Source organism: Odontesthes bonariensis, chromosome 17, assembly GCF_027942865.1.
Source record: "Odontesthes bonariensis isolate fOdoBon6 chromosome 17, fOdoBon6.hap1, whole genome shotgun sequence".
Lineage (NCBI taxonomy): Eukaryota > Metazoa > Chordata > Actinopteri > Atheriniformes > Atherinopsidae > Odontesthes > Odontesthes bonariensis.
Window position 1 is genome coordinate 25,907,563 of NC_134522.1, and position 27,116 is coordinate 25,934,678.

The 27,116-nt window shown below is 41.2% G+C and overlaps 1 protein-coding gene across 1 annotated transcript in view; it reads left to right on the top strand.

Annotated features, from left to right (window-relative positions):
- Positions 1 to 27,116, top strand: part of gfra4a (GDNF family receptor alpha 4a) — a 185,603-nt gene that overhangs the window by 44,256 nt on the left and 114,231 nt on the right. The gene's annotated exons all lie outside the window — the stretch shown is intronic.

Below are 27,116 nucleotides of genomic sequence, written 5' to 3' on the forward strand. Positions count from 1 at the left end.
TCTGTTTTTCAGGTTTTCAGCTCAACTAAGCTTTATTTGCATAGCACATATCACGCATTGTGCAACCCAAAATGCTTTACATAACAAAAGAAAACTAAAAGAACAGGCTTATTAAGAACTAAAGCAGAGTCGAAGATTAACAACGCTCATAAAAACAATTTGCAAATAGTAGGTAAATATGAATAAGCTGCTTGTGTGGGTGACTTTTACCAATTTCAAGTTGATTTTAATTACAAATGTTTATTCAGAATTTCCAACCTCTGACTGGGAACAACACACACAATTAGTTTTCTAGAACAAGACCCCTTTCCTTGTGGGGATATAAACCATTGAAACTGCTCGTGAGAATTTGCTGTTAATTGTAAAACAAGAAAACAAAATCATTTTCTTCCCACCGCCAAGGTGCGGGGAATGCAGCATGGTTTGAAGTAACGAGTTTAGATTTAAATGGGGAGGCTGGTTAGTTCTCCTGAGTATGAGACGTGACAGGGCCCGCCGATCTGAACAGCTCACTGAAGCCGTTTTCACTCACGCACGTACCAGAGTCCTGAAATGTTCCAGAGGTGTGGAAATGTCCATAACATTCACTCTGGAATTCTTGTATAGATTTTCCACCCGTCGCCTTGAACAAAAATATCAAGAAAAGCAGCAACTGTACGAAAATGCCGGCAAATATTCCAGAGACACCCGTTCCCCTACACCCCCTCCCTCATATTTCCAGCTGGAAGAGCTGAAAGCCTCCTGCTGTGAGGTGCTTATGTGAACAGCAACTGCGGAAACCTCTTGTTTTCAGGTCTTAAAACTGCTGAAGTGATTGTGCTTTTTTCTTCCTGAGAATTTGATAGATAATTACTTCAGACACTCAATTTTTTTTTCATAAGTCCCCTTTAAACTTTAAATAGAAGTTGCGGTCAAAGCCCTACGTCTGTGTTACTTGGAAATGTAGTTGCAGGTGAAAGATTTAACCTGAGCACACTGGTCACCCACCCACTGGCATCATTTTGGAGAAATGCAGTATCTCTGCACCGCTGCATATCCCACTGTGTCTTGCTAAGGGATAAAAGTGGAGCTAATTCTTTGTGGTAGAGCGGCTTAATGTTTTAGTCTCCCTGCAGATGTCTCCGCTGTCTTCCTGGGTTCTTCTCCAAAAATATGCCTCAATTACATGGTTATGGCATACCGGCAGCGGAAACTGTGCAGCAGACAAACTGATAAAGAGCACATTGTCTGACGAGCAGACATGCATGGTGTCTTTGAGTGAATTTTACTCAGCTAAATAAGCACAAATTATTCGATGAAAAACATGATAACCTATCAAAAGGAGGGACCTTGAGGGTAAAAGCAGCACTGCAGTGATGTAACAAACTCCTGTGTCCCTCAATCAGATCGGAGGGACTAATATGTGACTCATGCTGACAGCGTATTCAGACATACATCAAGATGAACTGACAGAGGTTGGGAGAAAAACAAACAAATACATTAGACAATTGAACAGACAGACAGGAAGACAGAGGTCCAAACAGAGGACAGATGGTGCCCACAAGAACAGATAGCAGAGATGGACTGACAAACTTAAAGACAGAGAGGGGGAGAGGTAAATCTCTAAGGGAAAAACACATGCATACAGACAGACAGCAGACAGGCTGCTCTTTTCATGGCTCATTCTGCAGAGTATCAGGGGAGGGAAAGAGCCTCTCAGCAGATGGAATATTTATCACGTCTGGCACCGGATTCGCTACCCAGTCACAGCTGAGAAGCAGGGAGATGGCCGGGACAGATCTGGGCTTCGCAACACACACCGAGTGAATTGGGACGCATCTTGCCTCGTACTTGCTTGTGCCCATGACAGCGATGAAGGCCTTGTCACCAACCTGTCACACGCCATTCATAGAGCTCAGTCCGGCTTCCAGCCAGAGACTGCACAAGATGGCCCACTAATGAATACATGACAGCTCTTAGTGGTTTTCTGGATGTCAGGTACAAGTTGCAGACGAAGCAAGTGGAGCGTTTTATTTCATTTCTTTTCTTTCTTTCTTTCTTTCTGTTTTTTTTTTTTTTTTTTTGATACACATCCACAATCCTGTGGGCATTACTTCCAATCTATCATGCTGCCTGTCAAATGACTTTGGTGTAGTCTGCAGAGAGCTGAGGCAAGACATACGTCAACGTCGGCATGTCTGACATCAAGACAACAAAAATGACCCAATAAAGCAAACATACTCAAACAAAACAACTCACTGATGGTATGCCAAGACCATAAGCGACAGAGCTGCAAAATGTAAAGTTAAAAGTGTTCTTACAAACGCTGCCATCTGTGTTTTGGGTTTTTGCACCATAAGGGTTTTTTTGTTATTTTGAAATGTCTGCAAACTTTTGGTGACATAAAAAAAGTTTCAAATTGTCATTTTAAGACACATTATTGAGGCTAACAAAAGTGGATGTTATATAGCCTCAAGGTCAACCGAAGGTGACACCAGCACCTAATGCTATGTGAAACAATAAGAAGCAATTAAGGCTCCATTTTATACAATTTCTTATACTTTGTCTGTCCTTCTCATATATTCATAAAGACTACTTAATATCGTCTCCATGAGCATATACAGATAGAACAGTGGTGATCAAATTTTTTTTTTAAAGTTAAGAATTGTGCTGTATTTTTATCCAATAGTTGTTGTTTTTTTACATGGTAGCTCTGTAAAACAAATATTTCATTTTTCATTTCTTTTTTTTTCTTATGCCTTAGATTGAATTGAATTCAGATTAAATGTCTGCTACAGGGCCTTTGCACACCAAGTCTACATTTTCCGTCCAGTATTATAATTTGCTCAACAGGACAATACGTTGTCACTTTATGTCGATCCTATTTACGCCCTTACTCTGAAAGTTTAATCTATCATTCAAGTATTTGGAATTTACTAATTTTCTGCACTTATTCAAATCGTTCAAATCTTTTTTAAAGGGATTTTTGACCATTCAGGGCCACTGCACATACAAACCTCATTATCCACAATGACATCTGACAAACTGATTGACTTGGTTTCCCAGCACCAAGCACTTCATGACAAATACAAAAAAGGGTTACAGGGTGGATTGGGGGTATTCTTTCTAAAACTTTCTCAAACTTGTTCTATTGACTTCCTGAAGTACACCTAGAAACAACTGGGTTAATTCCACAGCTCTTTCACCATTTGGTGAACCTCTCTTTGCTCCTGATGCCACATCGGATGGACCACGCCATTTAACTTTTGCTCTTGTGAGAGGATCACACAAATATCCTCCATGCTTCATGACTCTAGTTGGCTTTGTGTGCTGATTCTTTTTCGGATGACAGATTAAGAAAACATAGATTAAGCACATGGATTTAGTGTGCAAAGGCCTTCATCTCTTAGCTAGTCCACCACTTCAGCATAGAATAATATTACAGTTACATAGCTGTCAAAACATTACCTTATCAAAAAGTTTTGTACAGATAGTCCAGGTTCACAGGAATCAAGTCGTTTGATTTATGACTGAATGACAAGCTTTTAAATGAGCTATGTAAAGCCTCACACACCTGCTACCAAGGCTGTTTCCTCTTTCTCGAGTTAAAATGCTACATGTGGAATGAAAAATGTAGCTATAATATCACTTACTTTTACTAGTAAATTGACACCCAACCCAATTTATAGCTGCAAAAATGTAATCTTGGATGTTCTTGTCAATTGGTTGAGTTAGTATTTAGGTGAAATCACAAACAACAAGGCAGCTCAGTCACTAATATTTTACGTCTACAGCGGGATCAGTGGCATCACATAGGCGATAGAGTGCCTTGGCCACCAAGTTCAATGGCTTAGTAAATGTTGTCAACAAATAATTCTTAATGTTTTCGAACAACACAATTGGGTTGGGTCAATTCAAATAGTGGTAGTGTTAATAAAATTTTTGTATTGGTATCCGATCAATAGGAGAGTTATCGGATCTATGCTTCAGTTTCTCTCCTCTGCAGTGCAGGGAACAAAAGCTAGCTTCAGGGAACATTACTCTGGACACAAAAGAACTTCAAGGTAAAGACAAAGGTTGAGAATGATAGCCATGAAGTATAATGAAGGGGAGACTTTTCTTTGTGTTATTAAAAAGAAATCTGTCCAGATTTAGCGCTAACGAGGCATTCATCACATAAATATTAACACATCACTTAACCCTACAAGAAGCCTCTTTTTCTGGGTAAAAAGTACTGGTATGGATGTCAGTATCAGTGGTTCTGGCCCTGCATTTACTTGTACGTTTTCTGTAGATTGTAAATTGTACTGGACAGTATTGCACACCATGACATGATAGATATTTGTACATTTTACTGATTGATGTCAGTTTGATGTGAAGTACCCACATTGTTTCGACTTATTGCTCTGAACACTGCACAGAATGGATCTGAAAAATATTACTACAACATTACAGCGTGACTCTTTTATAGCAGTGGATTTACAGTTTTGCTAGAACACGGGGTCTCATGATAGCTCGTATAATCATTGTAAAACAATAAGCAACATTTCTCCAAGTATTAACATTTTCACACTCTGACTCTGATTACAGCTTATGTGTTTGGTAAACAGGGAAAATAACTACTGAAAGCTGTAATGGTGTGTTGAAAATCAGCATCCTTTATCCTGAAGCACCAATGCGTCTACACACATACTGGGTTTGAAAGCCAGGACACAGTTGTTGTGCAGAAAAGTTTGTGCTACCATAGAACTTGAGAGTGAAGTATCAGTGTTCTTTAATGATTTTTTTCCTCTAGAATCCAATTCAAGCAAAGGAATTTAATGATACATTTCCTGATTAAGACAAGAAGAGCAGTTTTACAGGCCGGGTAACTGCTCAATTGACTAGAGCTCATCTGTAGCAAGACACTATCTCACTTTTCTCCCTTACCTCTGTATACCCCATCTCGTCTTAATCTTTCTTTCCCTTCTTTCCTCTCATTCCTCCAGGGCTACAGGTTGGCAGAGGCCAAATCAGTCCAATTAGAGGGCTCATTTAGGGCTGTATGTGCTCTACTGGGGAGGTAAATCATTAATACACCACATTCACTAATACCACTGTAATCTAGTTGATGATATCCAGGTCTTCCCTTTGGCATGTTCCCTCTGCTTTCTCCCCATTTCCTGCAGAAATAGGGCATCTCCATACTGGCACTCTACCTCTACCCGGGGGTGAGGAACACCGGTTAGTGAACTGGGTCTGGGCCAGTTTGCTTATGTAGATTATCCATCATTCTGTCACTGCTTTTAATTCACCACAGTGCAGATGCCTTTAAAGGGACTTGACCTGAATAAGTTGCTGTTTGTATTTTTACATAAAGGTCAGTCCATTTACTAGTGACACATTGAGGGAATGAGATTAGTGCCAGCTGTGCTGTCCAATGGTTCAGAAGGTGTACGGTGGACATTGGCAGGGTGCTTTGACTCAGACCACTTGGTTAAGCCAAACAGAAGCACATAGAGCAACAACCTGGTGCTCGTAGAACACGTGTATCTATTAGTTGCTAAGGCCAGAACACAGAAATCTGAGGGTGTGATTCCCCACAGTGTTTCAACACTTCAAAATCAATACTGTAATCGAAACAAAAGAGTATCCAGCAACCAACCTGAGAATAAAAAGGAAATAATGACAACAGAATATTGTATTTGAGTGTGTGTCTATATAAGTCGTTCTCATGTGCACGTATACATCTGTGAGTGAGTGTGAGCTCGTGCATATCCAGAATGTACCTACATAAATCTACAGCATATACTTTCTTCTGTACGCTGTGCTCACCAGCACACGCACTTGGTGTTTTTATGAATATTGTATTTGCATTTATGATCACGCGTACGTAAATAAGAATCCAAGGATTCTTGTGTGCCCCCTGTGTAATCAAAGGAGACACGAGCTCATCCAGTGGGAGGGAAATTACAACAGAGGAGGCCTCAGGTACAGCTAACAAGGCCAGTGCTGCCAGCTTTGCAATTTGTGCACCATCACTCCCCCTCCACAGGGAAACCGCCCACCATCATAAGACAAGGACTGCAGAATGCTTGAGGCAAACTGACAGTCCATCGTATATTTGACACACATCTATCTCCTATTCTGTACACTCTGGCACTTAAGTAGTTTATTACTCAGTGTGATGCCAGAAAAAGGAGAATTTCAGGGTATTATAATTACATCATGGTTCTATCATTGCATCGTGGATATAATATGGATGGATTTAAGCTTTTAATTATTGCTGTGAAGAAATTAGGGGGGGATAGCTTCTTTACCTTCTTTTCTATCTTATGATATGGCAGGCAGGCCAGTCTTGTGTCCCTTGCAGTCTGTAGTGAATAGACTTCCAGTCCTTGCTCCACCACATAAACCACTTTCTTTGGCTAGAATGCCGTCCAAAAAGAGAGAGAGAGAGAGAGAGATTAGAATAGAGTATACATTGCTCTGAGTTCTCTGAATTGGAAAGCTCTTCAAGCTCCTGAAGGGCTACAAGTCAGGTTCTCTTGGTTTTGGCTCCATTTGTTCTGGATGTACATTCTACTCTAGTTGTTTCCTCAAACTGATCATAAATTCAAGTCAAACAGGAATACGTAAGATAATCCTAGTATTTCCATGGTGAAAGCCCTGTTTTTTTCTCATATCCCTCCTAAAGTCCTATAATATATATATATAATATACATACTCACTCAAGTTCCTAATTATTTACACTCAGTACTACATTTATTACACTTTGAATAGTGTAGTGAAGCAATAGCCATGAGTGAATAGCCATGACTAATCTGACAAGAGGCTGAATGCTCATCAATCTAATCTCTCCACCTACTGAACAGATAGACCAAAAAATATGCTGTAATTATCAGATTATCATCCCCCAGCAAAGTCTTTATCAAATGTGAATCTTAACGTATTAATTTCCTGACACTTTTACGATAAGAAAGAGCTGAAAATACTCTCAAGTCTATTTCAGTCCAAGCAGTGGAGCCTTTCCCACCTGTCATTGGGTGAGAGACGAGGTACACCCTGGACAGGTTTACAGGACGACGACAAACGAGATCCATGGTTTTGGATGTTTTTGATGGGCAATATATTTCTGGAAGCTTCACACAGATCTTATATCACATTATTGCTCATTGCTCATCAGAATAGTTCTGTCAATGCTAATATCAGTCATTTGATATAATTAGGTATTTGTACTTAGCCTGGCGGACATGTCCACATCTCGATGAGATGGTGGTCTGGGAACTAGGTGTGCATTTTCTCGTATTTGAGGCGTGGTTTACGAATGCCTAGAGCCGTTTATTGGGCGCTACGAATGCCTATCAAATGGCGTCTGGTTCTTCCCATGCTGCTTTGCGCGCGATTCATAGCCAATTGTATCACTTATACCAGATGACGTATGTAGAGCGACAGAAATTCGACGAGGAAGAAGAAGACGCGTTGCTCTTTTTTAAAAATAAACTTGCGTTCTAAGCTACTTAAAACACTTTCTAAGGCTGCATCGAACGGTAACGTTGTGTCCGCTGCCATGTTGGATTAACACCCTACAAGCTTCGTTGCGCGCATAGACGTCGTCATCGTCTTGCTGCCCCATCCCCCCCCCCCCCCCCCCCCCCCCCCCGTTCTGTGATTGGTTCCCTAACTCAGGCAAAATTAAGGGCGGTGGTTTCCAGGCTGCCTTTGCAGTGTGAATGAAATCGCACGCAAAGCAGCATGGGAATTCCCAGGCTAATTTGCACTGGTAATGTTTACCACGTCTGTAATATGCAACACGCAGTATGTGTGTTGTAGAGTGTAGGTCATCCCTTCAAATGATATACCACCCTTCAAAATCAATGGAATTAGATTTTATTTGACCGTACGGCTTTGATGTTGTCAGAATGCTACATTTTCTGCTTAAAATTGCTACTTAAGAACAATATCATTTGTTGTATCGTTATTTATCAGGTACTCAATAGTCAGAAAGAGAAATTTGTTTCAGTTTCAGACTTCTTTCTATACTTTGCATGGTTTTGAAACTGGGACTTTAGACACACTGTCATATCCAATTTTTTTTTTCAGTGGGTTTATCTAGACTTGCATTATAGTGGACGTTCCGGAAAACGTCCATGAATATCTTTTGAAAATTTTAATGAGAAAACTTTAAAGCTGCAGTCTGCAGGATTTGTTGTTGTCATACGTAAAGTCCTACTTTTTGGCATTTTAAGAGTTTACATGATCTATCAGAACGCTTGAAGTTGAAAACGGTGACCTCCGTAGTCGCAAATTGCAAGAAATGCTTATTTTTAACCGAAAAATAAAAAGTTATTCAACTTCCTGTCCCTCCCCTTCAAAACACATGAGAACTCGTGCACGTAGACGTGCACGCCAGATGCGCCTACACGACTCCTCATTCATCAACTCACCTGTCATTTGCGATCATGGAAGACACAGTAAGTAGACTAGCCCGTAATGAAGTTCAATAGTCCAGATAAATAAGCGTGGGGACGAGCCTACCTTGTATCGCGCGTGCACAATCGGTGAATGACAGGCAGCAGAGCCCAGCTCGTAAACCTGATTGGTTACCTTTTACCGGTCCGGTCTGCAATTTTGTAAACAAACCTGCTGGCTTTGGAGGGACCTAGCGGGACATATAGGGGACCTAGAGAACTCGTTTTTTTTTGTATTGGGGTATTTAATGTACTACTTTCAGAATCCCCGGACAGTTCCAGGCATTATGCTTGAAAAAGAGTTGCAGACTGCAGCTTTAATGCTGTTACACAAGTATAGTAAGTGTTAGATGAAATTGATACTTAGATATTCCTCTCAAAATAGATTTGAACTAAAAAGAAATTTAGCCCTAGATTAAGGTACAAAGCTAAACATTATCATATTACAGACTCTGAATGTTAGGGCCAAAGGTTGGAGTTGCAATCTCTGCTGAGTGTGCAAAACAGTTTAGAGTTGTCAGTGTTTAAATTACACACAGCAGTAAGAGTGTTCTCAGTTTGGAGAATCAGGCAGGAATTCTGACAAGATATCTAACCCAAGAGCCACAGAATAGCAAAATTTTGCTTCCAAAAGCACTCATTCCAGCAAAATTTTAAACCATGTCACGTATCAGACAGTTGTTCACTTTTTGTCACAATTTTCTAAACCATTAAACATCCATGCTGCTTTTGGGTAATGCATTCATGGGGGCTGACCAATGTGTCCTGTTGCCGATCAGCTGGGACTCACAATTCCGCTGGGCCAATCCCAAAATACCAGCTACCAGACAACAAAAATGAGTGAAAAGCCTAGAAAAGAACAGAAGCTCACCATCATTCAAATATTTGTAAAACTAATCCCCAACATTAAGCTGCAGTCGCCAGCAAAATTATTCAACCCACATTGCATTAGACTTCCAATCCCATTGAATACATTTTTGCTGGTGACTGTATCCAACAAGTCAGCTGCTGACAGACTGAGCTGATCAGTGCCAGGGTTTGTTGGGCAGGCATAGTGCAACAATAACGTGGAGTAACATGGATGTTCTACAGATGAGGGAAAAAAGTAGTTTACAGTTTGATGCAAAAATTGAGCATAATATTAGATTTAACATGCAATCAATCTGCTGTAATTTTTTTAATTTGAGTTGTTTTAGATGGCAAAAGATCCCTCTTCTTTGGCCCCCACTCTGAGTGGTTCTCAGGCTCTGTTTACATTAATTCATTTCACCATTTCTTCGTGTCGGCGTCTTGCAAACTATTTACATTTACACACAAACGGGGATCGGCTGATTTGCTAGTCACTAGTCACTAATCAGCCATCACATCACATGATCGCCCTTGCTTTATTATTTATTATGCTTTATTATTTATTCTTTATTATTTATTCTTCGGCGACAACAACTTGGTCCACGAAATTGTCCCACCATGCGCTGCTTCTTCCCGGTCGAACCCAAAAGCGGCGCTCCATGTACGGCTTGCGTTGCTGCAGTGGCTGGGTTCTCATCATAAAAGCTTGTTGAATCTGGCGCCTCCTTGCCACGTAGCCTATTGTTGTGCACAGCGTACTACCAGCAGTAGGACATGGAGCAGGCTCCCATGCTGATCGTGGTTGTCCATGATTTCCATATTCTTCTCGATGACACGAATAGAAAGGAAGTGTGTAACTGAAGTGAAGCACGCCTGTTTGTTTTTAGTTTCCCAGCACTCAAGTCACATGACCAACGATACCAGCCTAGCGAATCAGGGAGGAGTACGTCCGCAGTAGCTGGAGCTCAGCACTGCGGATCCTCGTTTCCCTCCGTTTACAACTGCTAAAATCAGCATCATATGCGAATGCTTACGTGGGCTCCGGCGTCTTTGAATCCTTCCACCTATGAAGTCGTATTCCAGTATTTTAATGTAAATGGCAGTGCATCCGCGATAGAAACGATATAGAAACAGATTAGTATAAATGGCACCTTAGCTTGGCTCCCCATCAGAATTCCTCCAAATTGAGAGCACTCTGACATCAACGGCAGGTCAGATACTAATGACTCATGACTATGCAAAAGAAAAAAAAAACAACAACAAAACAATCCATTAAGAATAGGTCTGTCCATGCTTTTAAGTTGTATTTTTTTGAACTGTGTGTGAATATGAAGAAGCATTTTAGCCTACTTTGGTAACATGGAGAAGCAAGATGAATGATTCAACACGGTTTTTATCTCGCAGCAGCACTTAGATACTTAAGTACTCTGGAGGGGATTAGTGTGCTGTGAGCCTTGTTTTAAGGGTGTGATTACATTTTCAAGGGTGAAAATCACATTTTTAGAAGTGACTCAGGGAAAGCTTTGTCCGCTATGTACCAGGCAACGGTGCAACAAAACACTGAATATTTCTGAGGCCCTCGGCTGGGTTGAGATTTGCAATGTTTGGTCGGGAAAACAGTTTATCGATGGCGAAACACACAGTTGATCACACATCTCCTTGCCCGCTGGTTGTGCTTTTATCTCTTCCTGAAAGCCTGCAGGTAAGAGCTACTGTTATGTAAAGTGTGACCACCCAGATATATCAATGCCCACACATCATCCATCTAGCGTCTGCGCGCCTACCTAGCCATGCCAGTTTATCTACCCATCTTTCTTTCCATCCATCCATTTTACTCTCTGTCACATTTCTCTGATCTGCGACCCGGTCAGTCAACCAGCCCTCAAAGGCCAAGCAGAATCTTTTATCTCAATCAACCACTCCACCTCACTATCACTCTCACCATCTCTGTACCTCTTGTTCAAAAGTAAATGCTGTACATTTTCACCCCCTGCTAATGCAACCGCCAGCTGACCCACACTCAGACCTCTCAGTTCGGTCATGCTTTTGCTTTTAACTGCTGCACTTTCAAGAGATGATCTGCCTGTATTTGAAAAGAACATCCAATTTCCTGATTAGTGAAGGCAGGAGATATTTCACGACGACCTGCTGAGTAAGTATTTATGCATCATGATTTTTGAGCCTTAAGGGTAATCACTTCATGGCTGGCCGATGGTCTGGTGCAAAACACTTTCCACAGTGAGACAGTGTGTGTATGTGTTGGAATTTTTTGTTATGGACTTATTTGCTGGGATGTTTGATTCAATTATCGGTATCATAACAGTCACCATGTGTGTGAATGGGTGTGACAAGAAAATGGGCTTGAGATCTATCAAGTATAGCCTCTATGTTTTTAACAATTTGTAGGCCAAGTTACTGAAGCATAGGTTGGAAAAAGTCACAAAAAGTCTTTTAGGCTTAAACTTATGAGTTAAAACAGGTTTCTTACAGACAACATCTGTGTCTAGCCATTTAGCTCAACAATAGTTAATTAAGTAACTTAAACTCAATGCAGTTTGACTGTCCGGGTGTGCAGTGTATTTCATAACACACTGGGAACCTGAAAATTAAAATATGGAATGATAATATAGAAAAATTGAAAATAACCAATTAAAGAAACCATTCCAGTTCTGGGGCATGGCTACAAACAAAGCAATGTTTTGTAACTGATGAGAACATGATAATAAATCCTCTAAAGCCATAGTAAAGCACAAATTATTATGCATTATCACGAAAAATGTCATCAACAACAGTCATCAAGTAACTCAAATTAGATGTCAAAATCCTAAGAAAATGGCGTTGAAGGCGTGTAGACTGAGGGGAATAACTAAAAGATCTAAATCCAGCTTACATAAACCACTATTGGACAAAGGGAGCGGAGTTTGTTTTTTTACTGAACCAAACTGTTTAGATTTGTAATCACAAATATTTCACTCCACAAGTGGACATCTTATCGTGTGCAACCTTCACTCAATTGGGGGGCAAGTCTTGTCAACGCCACGTGATTATGCTAGCGGATGAAGAAGAAAGTCACTCTGGCTTTTATAAACTGGAAGCTGTTAAAGACAGCTTCAATAAAAGTTTGTAAGAATACAAGGTGAAAAAAAAATCCAGGAAGTGTATTCACAGACAGTTCCCCAATAAATGCAGTGCTAGATCATTAAATCTGTCTCATAATCCACAGAGCATAAATCTGCATCTCTGTGCCGGTGTACAGCCCCTCCAACATCTTCTGTGCTACATTTCAACTTCTTTTCACAAAATAATACAGTTCTTCATTTCATCCTTCCTCTGCAGTTAAGATAGGCCGCCAAAGTTCTGATAAATTTCTGTGATCCAGGGAAGGCCAAACTGTTAGCTTGTTAGGTGTCACATCCTAAGCTTAATGCCGTAGTTAACTACTCCAAGTCTTAGTTTATTAAGAACGTTAAAGTGTTAGAGGCGGGACTGGCTTTTACTTGCATTAAATCCATCCCTCCATCCATTTTATATACCTCCTTAATTGAATTCAGGTTTTTGGGGAGGCTGGAGCCTATCCCAGCTGCCATTGGGTGAAAGACAGAATAGACCCCCATGAGGTCGCCAGTCCATCACAGGGCTGACACAGAGACAAATGAGATAAACCACCATGCACACTCGCTCTCATGGTCAGTTCAGAATGACCAATTAACATGTTTTTTTAGCTGTGGGAGAACCCAAAGAGAAAACATGCATGCTCAGGGAGAACATTCAAACTCCACACTCCACAAAGTGTATGTGTTAGCACTTCACTATACAGTACATAGGTGTATCTGTGTCTGTCTGCATGTGTGTGTCTGTGTCTAATCCAAGGCTGTGACAGAGCGACAGGGACACTGTACCTCTGAGAGTTTCAGGGAGATAATTGGGACCTTTTCCCAGGTGATTACCATTCAAAAGGAGTTAGGATCAAAGCGAGGGCACCCTGGCAGCTGAGGACAGAGGCCATAGCTGCCTTCAGTAATCTCTTCAGATAAAATGCAATCCATGCCTGCAAGCCCGCCGGGCTCCGACTTTCCTATTCCTTGCCTGGCTGTTCATTGCTGTCACCAACGGCAGACAAAGCTACATTTGCCTATTTGATAAGATTTCAAAGATAAGGATTGCATGATACATAACCAGATTTCAGCTAAATTTAGGCAACTTAGTAAATAAATGCAATGCATGAATTCTCCTTAAAGGGGAACTCCGGGGCATTTGAAGCGCGTTTCCATTGCTAGAGGTTGTCAAATACTGATAGTAGGACACAGAGAGGTGCAAATCTGCGCTCCCTGTGTGGAGATTGCGCTGTTCGCACAGCGTGTCATGCGAGGCTAATACGTGGTGGCTAAGGGGCAACTGCTAACCCTTCCACGTAAAACAACAACTTGCACACAGCAGAAACGTCACACCACTTTATAAACCCTCCGACAATAAAGTCACAAGCCTTACCATCAAAACCAAATGCATGGTTCTCACATTACTGGCATGGGGACGTTACAAAACAACTTTATAAACAGCATGTAACTCACCGGCTGGTTGTAGGCTCGTGCATGTGAAAGCCCAAACGAGTCGAAGGAGGATAATCCCATATACAAAACAATTATTTTCTCTAGAAAAACTGCGTTCAAGTATTTAAAACATTACAACAATATTACTGGGCATGTATTGTTGTGCGAACAGCGCGATCTCCACACAGGGAGCGCAGATTTGCACCTCTCTGTGTCCTACTATCAGTATTTGACAACCTCTAGCAATGGAAACGCGCTTCAAATGCCCCGGAGTTCCCCTTTAAGGACATGGGATAAAAATTAAAAAAAACAAGAAGGCAGGAGAGCAAGGCTTGTTCAATAGAATTATTGTGCTTGTCTAATAATTGAGACAATCTTTTAAAAGCAGTATTAACTTCTTCATTTTCTTAGACCCAGATTTTTTTTAATGGTTTTCACCTGACAGAGACAACTGTATGTAATGTCATAATCATATCCAACATCCATACATGTTCATCACACCTCTGTAAATGAAATCAAGGTGGGAATGTGCCGCTGATAGTGTCATTCTATCAGAGGTCCCTCCCGGACTGAATCGGCTGTGATAACATAACATGATAATGAGATTATTTGGAGTGGTGTGATTTACACAATTACTTAATAGCCCGACTGTGTTATCACCTCATTCATATAGGGCTGGTTTTGTGATAATCAAAATGTAAATCTCGTTCAACTCTATTAGTGATTTAACAAAAGGTGGGAAAGGGGCATCAGGCAGTAAATGGGTACATTTCATTGTGGTGTTCGAGCCATGTTTGTCTGTTTCATCACAGGATAGTACATGACACTGTGAAAACTGGACAACTACTGAATGCTATAGAATGAAATAAAAATGATGTAATTATACATTGGTATTAGACACATTTCTAGATATATATTTATAACCATATTTAAATTAGATAAAAGCTGTTTTCCATTTGGCCTCTAAACACTACCATCATTTCTTTGTCACAGCTCGGCTCATTTTCCTGTGGAGAATCTTCAGTGTGAGCAGCACCATGCTGCAGATGCTTTATGAATCTGCCATGGTCAGAGCCATTTTCTGTGCTGTTTAAAACAAGAAACTCAAGTCTTATTCAGAAAGCCACCATGCTGCAGATGCAGCAGATGATGTCCTGGAAGATACAGCTGGACAATTTGGATGCACTTCCTGAAAGGAGAATGTTGTCAAAACTCCTCTGAACCTTTGACTTCGACCAGCCTGTAACACCTGCTCTGGTTCAACCAGGCACCAAGAATGACTAAAGGCTCTAGCATGGTTGCCGCGTCTGCTCGCGCGAGCGGTGTTGATGACGTCACGAGTTCGTGCCCGCCATAGGACCCTATATAGTGGCGCAAGTCGTTGCGCGCCAGTAGTTGCAATTTTCTCCGTCACAGAGGTGGCGCTGCTACGTGAAGGTTACCTCTACTCTACAACCAGGAAAGTGGAGAAGAAAACAATGCCGCTGTCAAGAGCAAGAATACTGTAATTAATGATACTGCTGCAGTTTTCGGATCATTTTAATTTTTTAATTGAGTTAAAAGAGGTGAAGGTCTGAAGCCCCCGGCATCAACAGAGTCTCTGCCCTCTTCTTTGCCTTCACGTATCTGTCCCGTAGCTTCTTCCACACATTCTTACAGAACTCTCCCTCTTTCCCCAAAGTTCTGCCAATCTCTGTTTACGTGCTCCCTGTGCTGTTTCACTGCAGTTTCGTACAGCTGCCTGTACAAACGCACCTCCTCACTGAGCCTGGTCTCACATCAGTCCATCCGGTTCGTTGTGCTCGGCGCCGCCAAGTTACAAAAATCGACTGGTGCACGACAACGCGCTGCGCCGTCTTTTCAAGGGACGCGCCATTCCTGAAACGTCATTTTGACGTCACGGTGTGACACCGCCGTGACAGACGCGACAACCATGCTACCGCCTTAAATGCTCCACTGAATGCCATCGAAGGTGCATCCTCTCTGTCGAGATCCACTCATATGACTTTGCCTCTGTTTGTTCAAATACAACTCCCACTGCCTTAACGTGGGAACAGTTGTATTGAGAGGCTGCATAGACAACATTTGAAAATATATTTAGGTTTTGTTTTAAGAAGGGTTGTTTGAACTGCTTACAAGCAATCAGTGTCAACAACAGTCAGAGCACTCTAATGGCGCTTTTCCACTAGCTCGCTTCGGCTCGCAGTACCTGCAACCGGGTAGATTTTCCGTATCACCTCAGCCCTGGTTCCAAGCGGGCCGAAGCGTTACTAAAACGTGACGTCAGCCGACTGCCTTCCACTAATTGGCCGATGAGTGTCGTCACTTTTCAATACTGTTTTGTCTGGCGGCCAGGAGTCTTCTCTGGCTCTCTTCTCTTGCCTTCTGTGCGACAAAAAGCCACAGGGTGAGCAGCAACACGAGCGCCTCCATGTCCTCCATGCTATCCTCCTCGTATGTTGTTGTTGTTGTTGTTGTTGTTGTTGTTGTTGTTGTTGTTGTTGTTGTTCTGGTCGCGCAGCCGTGTTACGACGACCCCGCCCACGTCGAGGAGGCACGAAGTATACTCGGTTGTAATGGAAACACAACCAAACCGAGCCGTGCCGAGTCGAGCTAGTGCAAAAGCGCCATAAGTTTGGAGGATCAGGCACGTGTTAGGGTTTTGTATACTGGCAGGATACAGCAAAGACTGAGGGAGACAGGTGAGTAAAATGAGAAGTCATTCTCTTGGATTTGTAACCAGATTACAAGAACAGGAAGAGGATGGCAGTTATTACTCCAGGAGGGTGGAGTCTCTGGGAGAGGAGATTTTAGTTAACAAAGAGTTCAGGGATTCCAGTAGAGACTGAAAATTCCAGAAGGTTTGTACTGACTGGTAGGTTGTTGGTTTGAAATTTAGGAATAAGTTCCATGTGGTGAAAGAGACTTGTAGTGGTAATAGCAGTGGCTGTAGCGGTGGCAGTGCAGAGTGGCTTTCCTCCTGATAGTTGCATGGCCAAGAAATGGCAGAGCCGGTTACAGTCTTCCTGTTAGCTAAGTGAGAGAGATTGTGACAAGGTCCACAAAACCTTGAGTGACCTGAAAACTTGGCCGATGTTGTACTACTTAGGAGAACAAAAGGATTGGTGACAAATAGAGAGAAGGCCTCGCCAGCCGCTCTGCCCACCAGGATACAGGAACCCCACACACAAACTGAAAGAGAACATGGCAAAAAACCCGACCACAAACCATGGACCCTGACACTTTGTCATCATGTCAACTTTAATGTTAACTTTACATATCTTCAACTATATGTGTTGCAAAGCTCCTCCCAGGTTTAAAAGCATTCAGAGCAACAGTTTTAACTGACCATTGAAACGCAACGTTGAAACTTGGCACCACCTCCTCAACAGGGGTCTAATAGCACTAGTTTCACAACTCGTATGTCGAACCAGGGCTGCAAATCAAAGAAATAAGACCGGATGCAGATAACAGCTGTTGCAGAAGTGAAGGAAAAATCACTAAAGGTAGCGTTTAAACCACTAAATGTTGTTTTATATGGTAAAATAGTGCTTTCTGTGGCTCGCCTATGAGTAGCAGTTAGCTTGGTACTCCATCAGAATTTTCTGAATGAGAATGTCTGCAGCAGGCAAGACACTAACGACTCATAAATATTTTCCCACAACCCAACCAAAAAAATAAAAATACATATCTATAATTGAGGTTATTGCTGCAATGGCACATTTTAAATCAAATCTGAATCTATCTACAATGCATTGTTTGATTCTGCTTTCAAGTGATGTGGAATTAGATGCCATCAAAGTCTTGGGAGACAAAGTGATGAAGTGCTGCCGCAAATATATTTTACAATTCCTGAATGCCCATGAAAATTGTGAGGTATCTTTTATCATTATTTTTTCAACTAGGGGCCATACAGTTGGTCTGCAAGAAAGCGATATCAATGGTAAAAATCAAGGCTGAAAAGAATATGTACCTATATGTCTTATCAGATCATCTTCAATTCTGTAACTTTCCATGGTGTTACAAAATGAAGGCTTGAACACTGTGCCCAGCTGACAGATTCAAGCAGAATATTCATAGGAATGACCCTGGATTTACTACTTAAGTACAGTAAAGTCAAGGATAAGCATCATATCCAAAGTCTGATTAGCGAGACACCACAGATGGAAGTAACAACAAAATGTGAGTCAGTCTCAGAGGGCATTTTGTCCTTTTCCTTTCTTTGAAAAGACAAAATAAGTTTTTTCACCAGCTGGCTACATAGTACATAATGCTGCAGTAGCAACATATCAAAACTTAAAGGCCACTAGCAGTTTTTTCCAGTTTTTATTTCCTTGTCATTGGGATGCTCTGCCAGCACATCTGATCACTTCGAAAACCCAAGCATTACTTTGAATGTAAATACATGTAGACCTTTTCTCAAGGCTTTTACCATCAACAGACCTCTGGCAGATAAAGAGAATCAGGCTGCATTATTCACAACCACAAATGAAACTATACCCCCATGATAGAAGCCAACCCAGAAGAGAACGCACACACCTGACCTGGCCTTCTGCTCATGTTTTCACATCTTTCAACCCTTATAAATCCTTGCATCAGTGCAGCAGTGCATACTGAACAACTGGCCACATCCCCATGGATCGGCTTTTGGCAGTTCAGATTGGAAATTAGACCCATTTGCATAAGAACATTATAATAGATCTGTTGGAAGCAAAGACCCATCAAGGCAAGCATGAGCACTTCCTGAAACGTGCCGAGTGCCCTCAACACTGAAGTTTTCTCCACACACGGGTTCCAATGAAAGACTCTTCCTGTAAAGATCTCGCCAGTGGTGCAAAAGCTTTTTTTTTTTCATCGTCATAAAACAGGAGACCATAAAACAGTTGGTGATTGAATTAATATTCATCAGTATATCAGCAGGACAACGAACAGGTTTTGTGTTTTTATGAGGTTCTGAAGCCAGTAATCATGCAAGCGGTGTGCTAAAATATTTCTGCCGTGTCCAAACATGTGGAGACTCTAAGACGTGCACATATCCTATGCATCAGTGCTCTGATGCACAAGCTTTAGCAATATTAGATGTCCAAAACCAACACTGCATATCTCACACTGTACTGTTAACATATGAACAATGTCCACATAAGACGGCTGGAGGTGAAGGTGGGAATAAGGACAACCTACAAACGTGCAGCTCAAATCTGAGGCCACTGTGGGACTTCTGCTCAGTTGAAAGCAAGTAAAGCAGTGAACAAGCTACTGAGTGAAAGTTTAGTGGGGGAGTGAATGGGCAAGTGCGTGACCAAGTGAGTCAGTGAGCATGTGTGTGAAGAACTAAATGTATGAGAAAGTGTACGAATAACAGTGTCAGTGAGTAGATGACCGAATGATTCAAGCTATAAGCAAGCTAATAATATGTGTGGAGAACCTTGATAAGCTTTTTTTCTGTCTCCAAATTCCTCCCAGAAGCCAGGCCCCTGAGCTCCTGCCCTGTGCCAGGATATCCTGCTGCAGTGTAGCCCTGAGGGATATGAGGGCAGCAGCTACAATCCTGATGTGAATACAGAGCTAGAGCTTTAGTCAATAAATCACTGGCCATGACTGATGTGCTTGAACATTGAACCTAAGTGTTTGAAAACGTGGGACATTCTCTATAGAGTCACATTGAGAGCATGCTGTCGGTGCATATGGGCTCAGCGGCAGGGATAAGACAGAGTGTACGCTTTGCTCACTAGACCGCGTATTTTTAGCATATATCACTGAAACAAATCTCAGCTTCTTAAAGGCGGGGTAGGGGATCTTTTTCTGGAACATTTTTTTACATATTGCTTGAAATACTCTTCACACCCCCATTGCAACCAATTAATTAAAAGTTTTGACACAAATATGAAAAGTTTTAGTGGCCTCTAGAACGTACAATCTAGGAAAAACAGTATCCAATCATTGTGAATGGACCGTTCACAATGATTGGATTCTGATGCCGTCTATCAAACTGCAATCTGCTCCTCCCTCCCCCTCCTTCCCCCTGTGCGCGTACCCTGCTCCGTGAACGAATTACACGTCCAGAAGCTTGGCAGGAAGCTAGAGCCAGCTTGGCTAGCACCTAGCATTATTAAACGTATAGTTAGCATAAACTAAATACTAAATACGGCAACGATCGATGCTTGCTGTCAGAACAGCGCTCGTGCACCTTAGTGCTCGTGCGCGTTCATGTACTCTAGAGGCGTGCCTTCGGGGGGAAAGTGAAGAAAAGGGTTGGGACTTTTTACCTGTGTATTTTCAAAATGCAGCTTCGCTGGACTCAAAATCCAGGATCTCCTACCCTACCTTTAATGGAGACTTTGCTCCACTATAGCCCATACAGCCTATACTTGAGACATCGACCTTGTAGACTCTTCTGAGTGTTCATACGTTCTGTATCGTAGGATCAAATGACCTGATTGAATAGGCACGTGGTCTCTGAGTTGATAATTGGACACATCCTACATGTAACATTAATTTAATGTGATTGGCCATGGTTTACCAAATAGTTACAGACTGTCCCAGACCCTTTCTTGTGCAGCTGTATAAATGAGACCCAAGCTGCTATACAGTGTATGCACGTGATGTCATCAGACACGGTACAGACGTGTGTCCATACTTGGTTATGCCCCACGAAATGGCAAAAGGCAGCCTTCTCAATGCACCATGGACTTTTTGACTGGCTCGAAAATATATAAACATTCATAATGGTGAAAAGCTGTTATGCAGTCAATTGTACCAACATTCAGAAAGAAGAAGTTTTCCTTTAAGCAAACTTACAAAAAGTAAAGTGCAAAGATCCAAATGGATTGCTGTAATTTATCGAGACAACTGGAACCCAGGTTTGGATACATGGATTTGCAGTATTTAACTGAAAGTCATTATAGTAGGATTTAATATGTTGATAAACCTAGATAGGGTCTTTTGCATCCTGTATTTATCCTCCTTAGTCGGTGGAACTGCAATGCTTTTACATTTGATGGGAATGTGTCTCGCAGCACAGCTTTTGGTCTGCATTGTGGTAGAAAGGACAACTTCAGAGTAACAACTACAGATGCATTCTGCAAATTAAACTCAAGTGACTCAATATTAAAACTTTGCTCCAAATCTATACACATCTACATATATGTAACATGTTCATATGCTTGATAGTTCTTGCAACATTTTCTTACCGTGTAATATTTTTGGTGGCTGCTGGTAATGTCTTTGCTGGCTTCTTCTGCATGACAACAAATTTGCATGAATAGCTGTTAGTGTCCAGGGCTCAGACAGCGAGTTGTTCTTTTAACAGTGGCGTTACAACTGACAACCGTTGCATTTATTATTTATTCAAATTACAGATGTACGGTCCGTTCAGCTGCTGTGATGGGGCTTCTGTTTCCTCTGTAATATACTCAAGTGAAATTATTACTTTAATGGAAAGGAGCTAAATAGGTGTTATTCAATTTTGAAAATATTTTCAAGGCTCATTTTGTGATGTGCTATACTTGAATAGAAATTCTCCACAAATGCAGACACCCCCGCAAATGTTTCTGTTTAGAGAGTGGGTGGCCCATGAACAAATCACCAGAAAATGTGTCCAAGGCTTTCAATAATTCTGTTCTTAATCTAAGTTTCAGCATGCATTCCAGGCTTTTCTTTGTTATAATTGCAGTTGAAGCAGTTGAAATGACGTCGCTCAAATCATTGTCACTATGTTGGTTTTACTGTAAACTTTTTGTCCTGCCCCTTAGTACACATATTTTTAAAAAAATAATAAATTGTCAATTTATTCCACACAAAGTTTGGTTGACTCGATGGCCAATGGATTTGCTGGCCATGCTTTTCCTGCCTATCATTATTCTGTTCCCTCTCCAACCTTTTCTGTCTATCTCTACTGTGTAGTAATGAAGGCTGAATATACTTTATTTGGCATAAAACTGAGAACACATTGCCCACCTAAACCTCAGTTCTGACAAGTTTCTGTTTGTGTGCAATCCTCTAGAGCATTAGTGAAAACTAGCAGCATGTGGACTATGCTGTACATTGCGACTCCTGTCTCATCATTCGTCTAACAAAGTCACAGCTACAATCTGTCTGAGAGATGTATGAAGCTTGTTTAATTTTTAATGCTTGTGTTCATCACTGCATATGTACTGCATGCGTCCAGATGGCTTGTATGTGTCTGTGGAATACAATTTCCACACCCTTTCCCTCTACAGTGTTCCCACAAAAGACATGAACACTTTAACAAAAAGAATATCCAATGTTGAATATTGCGTGTGCAGGGGGAAGAGGGTGGGTGGGTGGCACATTTAAATTGCAAAGAGGAAGGAGTAAGAAATAAAAAGTCACAGTCACATTGGTGGGGAATGGCTTGAATGCAAAAACATTAGGATTTGTAATTACATATTTTATGTTTCTCATATTATTTTATTTGCATGGTCTCGTGTACATCCATTTCTGCAGTTTACTTCTGGCAGTTTGCACAATTTTGGAGTGAAGCCTAATGCACAACAGCACTCAGAAGCCAGCCAGCCCTCCAATAGTAAGTTCTTTCAACTAGCAAGAAACTGAAGTTAACCATACACTTTAAATTAATTATAATGTTGCTTCAAGAATGTGTACATATATAGATCTTAAAAGTGTTAGCTGTGTTGTTTTCAACTTGCAGTAAAGTTCTCTGAATCTCAAATGACAAAAAATCACAATTAATAGTTTTGAAATTACACCAGTTAATCTTTGGAGGAGACTAAGGTGAGATGAACCAACAGATAAGTTAACGTACCCCAAGTATCTTTACAACTGTGCAGTTTTATTGTCATAGTACCATTAATTTTGGTCTGTCAGACTGTAAAAAGAACTGTTTGGGTCATGACAAAGCAAAACTTTAGGACATTAGATTTAATAGCCGTCACATTAAAGCCAATTCATCCATCGAAAAATATTTTATGTTACATGTTGATCATCAGCCAATGTTAAACGAAGTGCAAAATATTTAGCTAAATATTAGCTTGAATTTGTAAGCTAGCTAGTTTTTTCCAGTAGTTATGGGGCATTGTGAGTTTAATTGAACCAGATTGGAGATTGAAGAAACTGCAACGATTAACAATTCACTGTTCACTGCAGCTTTGGAAAAGGTAATGTTGAATAGTCATTTACTTTGATTTTGGTACCGCTCCACCTCACACACCAGCTCAGGCTCTTTCCCCACCAGTGAGGTGACATTCCACGTCCCTAATGCCAGGGATTGATACATCCAGGTCCCCGCCTTCGCCTGCCACCCAGCATTACACCCGACCTCAGATTTCCTTCCGAGGTGGCTTCCTGCTCCTTCTTCAGGCTAAGCCTGACCGAGTCCCAGGAGCCAAAGCTCCGCCACCAGGCACTCACTGGCGAACTCACCCTCCCAGGCCTGGCTCCAGAGAGGTGCCCCGGTTTCCCTTCTCCGGGCGAGGCAACTACTTTCCTCTGGTGCCGCTCCATCGAGGTCTTTGAATCGCTCTTAGTCTGACTCTTCTCCGGAGACCAATTTGCCACGGGAGACCCTACCAGGAGCTAACGCCCCCGAAAACATGGGGATACTGAAACTCCTCCACCACATTAAGGTGGCAGTTCTACGGAGGAGTTTAAGTCATTTATGATTCAGAAATTCCATACCTGCACTTTGTAACTAGTAACATGCAGACATTTGCAGCTTTTCTTTGTTTACATTGGCAGCTTTTCTGTTTTATTTCCTGTTGATCAGAAAAGAGGCCTTTTAGGAAACTTGGGATTGGTCTTTTCATTTGGAGTAAAAGCCACCACAATGACCTTCGGCCGGATTCACATGTAGAAAATATCAAATTTAGCTAAACTTTTTCTAGAGCCAGGGGAGGTGCGAACCAAATCAAATCACTCGACTAATTATGTGTCTGATCTTGTAACTGATTACCACTATAACACAAGCATCAGGCCTGCCAGCCGTTGAGCATCAAGGTATCACATCCATGTGAATCCTGCCTTGGAGAAGCAAGTGTTGCTGATCATCAACCTGGGAAGGGTTAAGGTGATTTTTCAAACAATTTGGAGTTCATCATACAACTGTGGGAAAGATTATTAACAAGGGTAAAAACATTCGGGACAGTTGTCAGTCTTCCCAGGAGTGGACATCTCTGATAATTCAGCTCAAGGTCAGGCCTGCAATGTTTAGAGAAACTGCAAAAACAGCAAAGAGCTACATCTCCAACTCTGCAAGTATCAGTTAGCATGTTAAATGTTAAAGTGAATGATAGAACACTTAGAAAGACTGAGACAATTCACTGAATAAGTATGGCTAGTTAGGAAAGGGAGAAAAAACGCTAAAAAGAAAATGGCAGAATGACTTAGGTTTGCATGACACCTTGCAGTCATTGAGCCAACTATGAACTCCTCTTTATATCACAGTATTCTAGAGTCCATCAAATGTGAGGCCATCTGTCCTACAGGTAAGGCCTGTTTTAAATTGAGTTATGCACCAGGACACTGGTCTCAAACGCAGCAGCAAATGTACAACAGAATGGCTAAAAATAAAAAGAATCAAGGTGTTGCAATGACCCAGTCAAAGTACCAACGGCAAGCTGTTGAATCATGGGGTGTGCTTAGTTTCTCACACACTGCTTCTGCACTTTGCCTTGATTTTTGTTGAATAAATAATGACGGTGTGTAATATGTCATGTGTTCTTGTTCATCTTCAGTTTTGTTAACCTAATTTCAAGACCTGGTGAGGACCAAACGATTTATGATATTGTGATACATAAATCCCAAGAACTAGAAGTGAGAATACTTTATTTTTCCCATGGCTGCACATGATATAATTAGAATAGAATAGAATAGAAAAAAACACTTTATTCATCCCCCAGTGGGGGGAATTCAGTAGTAATAATAAATAATTAGCAGTAAGTAGTGACAACAGTCATCACATGAAGTAATACACTGCATACACTAAACACTAAAACACCCAAAACACACAGCTGTTTCACTTGTTTAGACCCAGTCTTTAGCCATTGCACTTGCATTGTTGTACTCCATCCCTTCACAGTCACAGTTGACAGACCCGCCGCCTGTGACATTGTCATCATTACGGTCATGACAGCGCCACTTCACTGCCTGATGAGTGCAAATCCTGCATCAGCGCTGACTCCTCCTGTGAGCCTGCTGCCGCTGGCACATCATGTCACTCCTCATCATCTCCCTCAGGCCGACAGCTCTCCCCTTTTCCTTGTTTCTGTGTCCTACTGCCTGGCTGCTTTGAGTCTGACCTCCTTCTTTAACTGTCCAGTAAACTCGGCATGTAACTAGCTGTAAGTGCGTCCCTGTGATTACGCTTTGCTCAGGTGTTAATCCTCCATTTCCTTCACTTGGAATAATTTTAGTCTCCCAGTGTTTGACCGCTGAATTATGAGGTATTGAACAAACTTAGAGATTAAAGGAGAAGTTTTTTGTTTTTTTTTTAACCTGGACCTTATTTCTGGCATAAAATATGTTCATCCACTCACTGATACAGGGCATAGACAATACAGCCTCTAAATAAGGCATTATCTGTCTTTATTTCACCAATACTTTAAAACCAATGAATGACTGAACGCGTACTATTGTCTATGCCCTGTTCTCTCTGTGATATGGATATACGCAGATCTCGAGAAATCTAAATATCTTCTGAAGGACGCCGACTTTCACCAACTGTTATCAGTGAGTAGATGAACACATTTTATGCCAGTAATAAGGTCCAGCTTTAAAAAAACGAACTTATTCTTTAATTTTGACCATGTTCAAACTCATCTGAAGTACTCAGATACCAGTATGAATCAAAAGAGCACTTTGGATACACTGTATGGAACTCTAAAAGAGTAACGATCAACACTTTGTCGTTGCTTGTAAGAGACTAACACCCATCAGAATCAATCTTACACCTTCATATAGTTTAGAACATTTTGCCCTGAGCGACTGACCAAACACACACATACATTGTGTGAAAATGAGGCATTATGGTTTTTGTTGCCTGATTAGGTCAAAGTTTTTACTTTTTCTGTGAAATATTGAGTAGATTGTCCGAAATGTTAGTTGTTCATGCGTCTATTATTGCTTTCTGTTTGCATACCATATTTCAAAACAAGTTTTACCATAATTTACAAGGAAATCTCAATTAGAGAAAAACAAATCACTTCAAGCAAGAGCCCTTCAATGAATGTAAGCACAAACACAATATACAGCCAAAATATCAACAAAAATAAAGCATCAATAAAAGAAGAAAAAAAACCACATATGCAGCCTGATCTTAAGCCAGAACATATAATAGTTACATCGGTGCACAGATCGAAATGCTACAGTTTCATAGCATAAGCTAAAAAATTGTACCATGAATTCAACTGAAGACGTGCCGTGTGACACCTCACAATAACGCCATGATACTTTACATATTACACACTATTGATTTTGGCATGCCCCTGATTGAAGAGACCTCTGAATCTAGAATCACATTCTTAACACTCCTGTTTCTTTTCTGCTTTGCTCTCAGTTACAACTAGATTAACGATTAGGAGTTCCTAAAACATTGTAAGGATTACAGTTACTATACATATGGCGTATACATTTTAATGACAAGGCATCGCTGTAGAGCCATGTGGGTGCTTTCCCCACACAAAACAACAGACTGCACATACCGGTACCTTGCCTCTTGAACGAATGTGTCTGGACATTTGCCTGCTATTGTTTCCTTCAGAAGAATTTACCAGTACTTTTTGTCTGAAACTATGTCCAACCCACCACATTATAAAGAATATAAAGAATAGTGGGATTAAACTTTTTAATGCATTTTTAAAGGGACACTATGTAATTTCTTCCCCCATCTAGTGGTGCAATTTTATTTTGCAAAGTTGAATGAATTTGCTCTCTAGCGCCTCACGTTTTCAAATGTGCGCTGCAACTTCTTGAACTACGGCAAGCGGAATGTGTCAAGATTCAAGAAGCTATAGCTTCAGACTCAAGGTCCATACAAACAAAAAGAAATCAAGACACACAGTACAAAGGATTATATAACACACATACAACAACACTATGAATACAGATGACAGATAACATGTCAGATAACATAACATCTCCTTTGGTGTGCAAGCAATGCAATTAGTCATATTCCGGGAGTTACCGGAAGTGACGTTGACGCAGCGTTAGCATTAGCCTGTGTTAGCAATAGGAGCATTAGCAGCGGTAAATAAACTCCCGGTAAACTTACAAACTTTCTAATGCCTCGTTTTGTGAGCTAAGAGCCTATGTGTAC